General features: G+C 37.7%; 1 pseudogene; it reads right to left on the bottom strand.

Annotated features, from left to right (window-relative positions):
* Positions 1-702: 702 nt before the first annotated feature.
* Positions 703-6,423, bottom strand: LOC139899461 (ABC transporter B family member 4-like; annotated as a pseudogene).
* Positions 6,424-6,869: the final 446 nt, after the last annotated feature.

Below are 6,869 nucleotides of genomic sequence, written 5' to 3'. Positions count from 1 at the left end.
ATCACAAAAATCAAAAATTCGACTCAAAAACGTATGGATCAGCAACACAAGGCTCTGATACCACTTTGTAGATGTAGTTTGGACCTTAGATCATACGTTGTATCTAGATTAATGGCGGAAACACTAATTAGAATGAGTCGAATACGTATTAGACTAACGGGATCGAATTAACCAATGAATAATTGATAGAATCGATGCCTAAGACTGTGTATTCGGTTGGTAAGGGTTTTGGGACGATTAGCAGCAAGTAATACGACGGCCTAAGGGTTTATGGTGTGTAACCTAACACAAAACCACGAAACCCGTATTTATACTAAATACAGCGACCATCGGCCGGTGGTCGGGGACCTTCGGCCGATGGTGACAGTCCCTCGACCGATGGTCCCTACCATCGGTCGATGGTCTTGAGCAGCCAACCGACTGCTTGACCTATTCACGACATTATACTAAGCATCATAAACACAAAGTATAAGTGTCCACGTACATATATGACTGAAATATCAAGTACATAACAAATAGAACAATAAACGTAATAGAACTCGGGATTTATGCACCAACAGGTTGGGTTTAAGAAAGAAAAAAAAAAAATAGAAGTGTATTAAGTGCACAGTGGAGGCCAGCCATCATGAATTGATCAGTAACATGGTTTTTTGTGGATATGGATCATAAAACCAATCTCAACTTGAATCTCTTACGGTTCTTTTACAATGCATACATGTTTCAATATTACAAACAATTAATAAAAACAAGATTACTAGTTATGTATGACATCTGATACGAAACCAGAAATGAAAAGTCCGAAGCTGATGCGACTTAATTAATGGTAAGAGCTCATGTGGAGTGCAAATAAAGATGCATAAAATCCGTCTTTGATGTTAATCAGATCATCATGTTTTCCCTTCTCAACGATCATTCCGTTCTTGACTACCGCAATCACATCTGCATTCTTAATTGTTGACAATCGATGAGCAACAACCAGTGTGGTCCTGTTAACCATCACCCTATCCAAAGCATCTTGAACCACTCTTTCTGACTCAGCGTCAAGTGCACTTGTCGCCTCGTCTAGTAGCAGTATCTTCGGACTCTTAACAATCGCTCTCGCTATAGCCACTCTTTGTTTCTGCCCACCCGACATTTGCACTCCCCGTTCACCCACCATCGTATCATAACCCTGATGTAACACACTTATGAATTTGTGCGCATTAGATAACTCCGAAGCGGATATTATTTCAGCCTCGGTGGCATCACCATCTTTACCATAAGCAATGTTGGCTCTGATCGTCTCGTTGAACAACACAGGCTCCTGGCTAACCAGGCCCATTTGCATCCTAAGCCATTGTAGTTGAAATTTATGTAATTCAATTCCTTCCAACGTGATGATCCCCGAATCCGGGTTGTAAAATCTTTGTAACAGTTGAATAACCGTTGACTTTCCACTTCCGCTTTCTCCGACCAATGCCATCGTCCTACCGCTACGGATAGTTAAGCTTAGATCCTGAAATATCTGAATGTCGGAACATTACGAATCTCGATTTCACCCTGGACCGTGTCTAATTTCACTCCCGAATCATCACTTGGATCGATCTCTGACTTTCGATCCAATATGGCAAAAACCGAGACAATATAACTTTTGGCTTTGCTTGAGTCTGGTGCTAACGAACTCGATTCAGACACAGCTAATGCTGCCAATGTCAAAGCGAAGAATACTCGAAATACATCTACGGATGTAGTTATTCCAGACTGTACAAACCGAGCACCAACATAAAAGCTGGTTCCGTACATACAAAAAAGTAAAAATAACGACACTCCAAATCCTATCCCGCTTACCAAACCTTGTTTTATCCCCGATTTTTGGGGACCCTCACATTTGATTCTATAGAGTTCCATTACTTTCTCTTCCGAGCAAAAAGACGCCACTGTTCTCATACTCCCAACTGCATCATTCGCCACCTGGCTTGCTTCCTCATACATCACCTTTGCATTAGCACTGAACCCTTTCAAGAATTTCATTTGAATGTAACCGTTAGCACCCATTAACGGAATGAGACCTAGTATTATCAAAGACAACTGCCAACACGCTGAAAAAGCTATGGCTAAACCAGCAGTCACCGAAGATAAATCTTGAACAAGTTGAGCAAGTGCGTCTCCAACTAACCCACGAACACTGGCTGCATCCGTTGACAGCCGTGCACCAATCGCACCACTTGAGTTCTCGCTCATATCAAACCAACCGACTTCCATATTAATCACCTTTTCAAAGCATAATGATCTGATTCTCCTAATTAACTTAGATCCGGCAATAGCAAAAAAGTACGATCTCCCAGAAGAAGCTATAAACGCTGCCACTCCCAGTACCATAAACATTAGAGCCCAAAATCTTGCGTCTGCCTTCATTTTATGATGTGGTTCATAATATGTTTTAATCGTGCTAGAAAGAAGAACGCTGAAAATCGGGAATATTGTGCCGTTAACAATAGCAGCTATCGAACCTATTATGAGCATCGGTATCTCTGAATTGTTTAGAGAGGCAAGGCGACGAATTGGGACTTTGGGAGCAATTTTTGAAGATTCGCCTTCTTCAATATCGACGGGGTCAGATGTAGGGACAATAGTATGTGAACGAAATGACATAGACGCAGAGAGATGTCTACTACTAGATGATCCTCTACTCATTGACCTTTCGTGCGCTGATTTTTGACTTGACAATCTTTTCAGATCCGTACCAATTTCTGATTTATCCCGATCTTCTTCGGACACTTTTTTAACCTCTTGCAGTCTTATAAGTTGAGAGTATGCTCCTTCGGGATCTTGGAGTAACTCCGAATGTGATCCTGATCAATCAAAAATTACTAACTATTAATGTTGTAAAGCACTTATAGAGGACGAATAGATAGTAACGTGTTGTTAGTTTCTTTAAGAAGTTTTTGTTTGAAGCTCTGTCAACCAGAGAAGATATGACATAAAGGTCTACATACTAAACGCTAAACACGTCTGTTTTTATGTCTGCTAAATATATAATTTAAAATTCTAAATTATATAGATAACTTTCTTTATTAACACACATAACTATACAGTTAAAAAAATCTAAGGCTAAATGGTTCTTCCTGTTAGACATGTTGAGATCACAATAATTTATCGATCTATTTGCACATTTATTCGTAAGTAATTAAATTAAACTAATAAATATTTAACCATTTGCGAATATGTTACCAATGTTTGCTTTCAAAAATTTCACAACAACAACAACAAAACCCAATCCCACAAAAGTGGGGTATGGAGGAGGTGAGATGTAGACAATCATTCCCTTATCCGAGAATAAAGAGAAGTTATTTCTCCACCCAGAGTGAAACACTCCCAAGAGTAGAGAAAGTCCTCCCTCTCTGAGATTGCTTCCGAGTGGACCTCCGGCTAATAAGTAGGAAATTAAAAAAAAAAAAAAAATAACGAATAAAAATAAAACTGAGACGCCATGAAAATGGTAGAATCAAATTTTCATAGGTTTTAAATCCTGCACATTCAATTTAGGCTCTGCATGGCAGTCAAGACGCCAATAAATTGACGATTGTTGTTGACTCAAATAATAGAGCCATATTAGTGACATGGTATCCAATTAAGTAATTGTTTGGTAAAGTTCTGGCTTTTATTGTTGGTGCAAACATGTTAGTTACAAAACTGAATGCCAGACTAAAGTAACATAAAAATACCTTTCTTGACCATCTTTCCTCGGTGAATGACTGCAATCATATCAGCATTTCTTACTGTGCTTAAACGATGTGCAACTATGACACTTGTTCTATTCACCATTATTCTATCTAACGCCTCTTGCACAACTTTCTTGGACTCTGCATCAAGTGCACTTGTAGCTTCATCCAAAAGTATTATTCTCGGATCTTTAAGAATCGCGCGTGCAATAGCGATTCTTTGCTTCTGTCCTCCCGATAGTTGCGTTCCATGTTCACCAACCATCGTGTCCAGTCCCTAAAGAAAAATTTGATGAAACTCTTAAACCAAAACAACATTAAAACAATTAAAAAAAAAATTACTTTTTTAAGTCTTAAATTTAGAAACCTAACCTGAGGTAATTTATCGATGAATTTAGCAGCATTTGCGAGCTCCACCACAACTCTAATCTCATCCATAGACGCGCCATCCTTCCCATACATAATATTATCCTTAATGCTGGATGTAAACAAAATCGGTTCTTGGCTGACAAGACCAATTTCCCCCCTAATCCATTTTAGCTGAAACTCTTTTAGATTAATATTATCAATAAAAACCTCCCCAGCCCGAGGATCGTAAAATCTCTCAATTAGGCTAATTATAGTTGACTTTCCACTTCCACTTTCACCAACCAAAGCGGTAGTCGTGCCACTTGGTATGTAAAGAGAGAATCCGCTAAATATTTCCTCATCTGGTCTTGTAGGATAGGTGAAATACACATCCTTTAATTCTATATCGCCACGAATATCGCCCAATACTCTTCCATTTGTGTCATAAGAATCTATTTCAGGCTTTCTGTTTATAGTTTCAAACATCTTGTATGCTGCTGCCCGACCTGCACCAAATGCACTCAAACATGGAGATGCTTGCCCAAGAGACCTGATAAACCCGCAAATTTTATGATTACATATCGAAAATTAGAAATTTCGATAAACAAGAGAAACACTAAGAAATCTACTCACATGGATCCGATAAGCACGGAAAATATTACATTAAGCACGGTTCCACCATTGAAACCCTTTTCAGCTACCATTTTTGCTCCAAACCAAATAGCCAACGAATAACTACAAAATATGACAAGCATCGCCGTTCCAAGACCAAGCCCAGTAGCCAACCCTTCATGAACACTCGAGTTATAAGCATCTTCAAGGGAGTTGTTGTAGTCAGCAATAGCTTTTTTCTCCCCGGTGAAAGAAGCAACCTAGTGAATTAAAATATGTGATCAATAAAAACTTTAAAAATAAAACAAAATAAATGTTGTAGAATATTACATATATTTATTTCATTACCGTCCTAATTGAGCCGATTGTTTGTTCAACAATAATGGCTGCTTTACATATATTTATTTCATTACCGTCCTAATAAGCGGTTTGGCTCCGCGATGCTGTCTTGGCTATTGCTATTGACATAATTGCACCAAATATCACAATTAGAGGAAACGAAGACAACATAACAAGCGTAAGAAGCCATCCTTTGACAAATGCTATCACAAAACCCCCTATAAATGTCGAAAATAGTTGTGTAAATTTTCCAACCTACAAAAATCAGATAACAATAACTAATAAGTTATTTGCAACTTGAAATTGAGACCCATAGCTAAAAAAATTTGTCCATTGGGTTAGGTATTTAACCGATTGGGTCCATAAAAGCGTTATCAACTAGAGGTTTTACAAATTCAAGTAACTTTGAGAAACGAGTTTTGACCCGCCTCGGCCTGACCCGACCCATTTAGAACGACCCGTTTTGCCCATCTAATAAATCTGACACGTTCGACGCATGACCTGTTTCGACTCAATCCCGTTTGCCATTCGGATCTTGACCCAAAATCATTCGGATATCAACCCAATCCGACCCGTTTGCCAAGTAAAATTATGTACCAACATTTAAAACCATACAAAAGTACAAACCTTTTCCCCCATGGCATCTTGTATAAGGACGGTATCTCCAGACATGCGGCCAACAACTTCTCCTGTATTTGTTTCCTTGTCAAAAAAGGAAATATCTTGTCTCAGTATCGTCTTTAGATACAGATTCCTTATTCTTGCAGCCTGTCGTTCTCCCGTTATCATCCACATTGACACCTCTGCAAAACAAAGAACATTTTGGGAACAATTAGAGACGACTGATCAAAGGGTTGTTTGACATTGCGTTTTTAAGTGTTTACATCCATCATGTGTATAGGGGACTGACGCCCCCTCATATGTAAAACTTCATATTAAGCATATTAACTACATAATTACTATCTGTTCCACTACAATTAAACACTAAAAAAGCTAATTGTTTGCTACTTGAATACGCAATAATCATATAATCACATTGATAACGTATTCCTTAGAACACGGTTAATAAAATAAGGCACTTACGAAGGAATGCAGCCACACCGCACCCAATACCAAGGTAAATGAACTTCAGTGCTACCTGTAGACCAACGAATTGAACAAGATTAACTAATCATTCTATAAAAGATAATCATGTTAAACAAATTAACAAAAACAAATATTGTAAGTTTTGTTATGGTACCTTAGAAACAACATCAACAACATCATTCTTATTCTGATTTTCACCAAAAGCATTAATAAGATCACCAGCAAGAATAGTCATAAGAGGCATACATACTCCATTACCCATAGCACCAATTGTACCAAGTATCATTAACATGTAATCAGTAGAATCAGCAAAAGCAAATAGCTTATAAAACGACATCGAATGAGTAACCTCTTTTTCCTTTTCTTTGTCGTTTTGAACATCTGTTGTGGGCGTGGCAGACGTCGAGGCCTCCGTCTTCTCATTATCACCAGTATTCGACATACCGGCTTTTCTAATGATTTTTTAAATTAACAAGTTTAATAAATTACCTGAAAACAAATTGTGAAAATTATGTCACGTAACGAAGAAAAAAAAATTGCGTGTGATCATTAATTATATCCTACACTACACGGAGATGGAATATGTATCATGAGAATGTAATATAATATAATGAATGAATGAAACAGGACAATAAAGGCATCAACTCTTGCTCACTAGATTAGAGCTTTAAGCTTATTTAGTTGAGATGTTGTGTAAATTTGAAAAAAGCAGAAAAAAAGTACTTTGTATTTCTTAGAAAAATGATATATGAATAAAGTGTAGAAGTAAATCTCTAAAAATAA

The sequence above is a fragment of the Rutidosis leptorrhynchoides genome, chromosome 3 (genome assembly GCF_046630445.1).
Source record: "Rutidosis leptorrhynchoides isolate AG116_Rl617_1_P2 chromosome 3, CSIRO_AGI_Rlap_v1, whole genome shotgun sequence".
Classification (NCBI taxonomy): domain Eukaryota; kingdom Viridiplantae; phylum Streptophyta; class Magnoliopsida; order Asterales; family Asteraceae; genus Rutidosis; species Rutidosis leptorrhynchoides.
Note: the sequence above shows the minus strand (reverse complement) of the source record. Positions and strands in the feature narration are given on the sequence as shown.